The sequence below is a fragment of the Nicotiana sylvestris genome, chromosome 2, assembly GCF_000393655.2.
Source record: "Nicotiana sylvestris chromosome 2, ASM39365v2, whole genome shotgun sequence".
Classification (NCBI taxonomy): Eukaryota; Viridiplantae; Streptophyta; class Magnoliopsida; order Solanales; family Solanaceae; genus Nicotiana; species Nicotiana sylvestris.
The window spans coordinates 158,910,562-158,911,834 of NC_091058.1; the positions used below are offsets into that span (position 1 = coordinate 158,910,562).

General features: G+C 41.8%; 1 non-coding gene across 1 annotated transcript; it reads right to left on the bottom strand.

Annotated features, from left to right (window-relative positions):
- Positions 1-379: 379 nt before the first annotated feature.
- On the bottom strand, positions 380-484 carry LOC138886569 (small nucleolar RNA R71). Its single transcript, XR_011405619.1, has one exon. It is a non-coding gene; the product is annotated as a small nucleolar RNA R71 (small nucleolar RNA).
- Positions 485-1,273: the final 789 nt, after the last annotated feature.

Consider the following 1,273-nt stretch of genomic DNA (forward strand, 5'->3'; position numbering starts at 1 on the left):
ATGGTAGATGAGCAACATATGGCTGTTCAGAAGGTGGCGATGCCCAGCATTACTAATGTCACCTCTAGCATTGTGAAGACCAGAATCACTAGGCATTTTGAGCTAAAACAAAGCATGATCCAGCTACTTCATACAAATGGGCAATTTTTGGATCTTCCACACAAGGATCCACAATAGCATATCCTAAATATTGGAGATTAGTGATACCTACATTACTAACAGAGTCACTCCATACTACGTAAGGCTCACACTTTTCCCATTCTCCCAGTTGGGCGAAGCAAAGCAATGGTTGAAGGCTGAACCAGCTAATTCTATTACATCATAGAATGATCTGACAAGGAAATCTTTGGCAAGGTTCTTCCCTTTGGGCAAAACTGCAAAGATCAGAAGTGAGATAGTCACCTTCAAACAGAAAGCGGGGGAGTCTTTATACTCAGCTTGGGAGAGGTTTAAGGGGCTGATCAAAGACTGTCCTCATCACAATCAGACAAATGAAGTGTTAGCTCACACTTTCATAGAAGGGCTACATCCTGAGACAAAGATTGTGGTAGACGTTGTAGCTGGAGGTCAAGTATTAGAGAAAATTTGATGAGATATATGTGTTATTGAACAAATTCTCCAAAAGCAATCCTGATTGGCAATGAGAGATGGGCAGACACACAGTGTAAAAATCTGTAGGGGTTCCCGAGTTAGATGTCATCTTGGCATAATCAACATAGATTTTCACATTGACCAACCAATTCAATCAGATGACCTTGGTTATTAACAAGCAACAAGCTCATCCAGTGCAACAGGTTCAATTGTTTTGTGAAGTATGTGAAGAGGATCATATGAGCGACTTATGCCTAGTTAATCTAGAGTCTATCTGTTTTGTGGGTAATGCAAATAGGGGCCAGAAAAACCAGTATGGGAACACTTACAATCCTAACTAGAGAAACCACCCAAACTTCTCTTGGAGTGGAAACTAAGGTGCTCAGAATCAATACCGACCACAAGCACCTCAACAACAATCTAAACAACCTCAAGCTGAGCAACATGCAAACTCAGCAAGTCACATTGAGGAAATGATGAAGAAATTGATGGCTGAGCAGTAAGCCCACACAACAGTGATGATGAAGAAAGTGATGGCTGACCAGCATGCCCAAGCCACAGCAATGAGAAATTTGGAGCGACAGATGGGACAACTTGCCAGTTCCCAAAATGCTCGACCAATTGGAGCTCTTCCCAAAGACACTAAGGAGAATCCTAAGGCATCTATTAATGTTGTGTCATT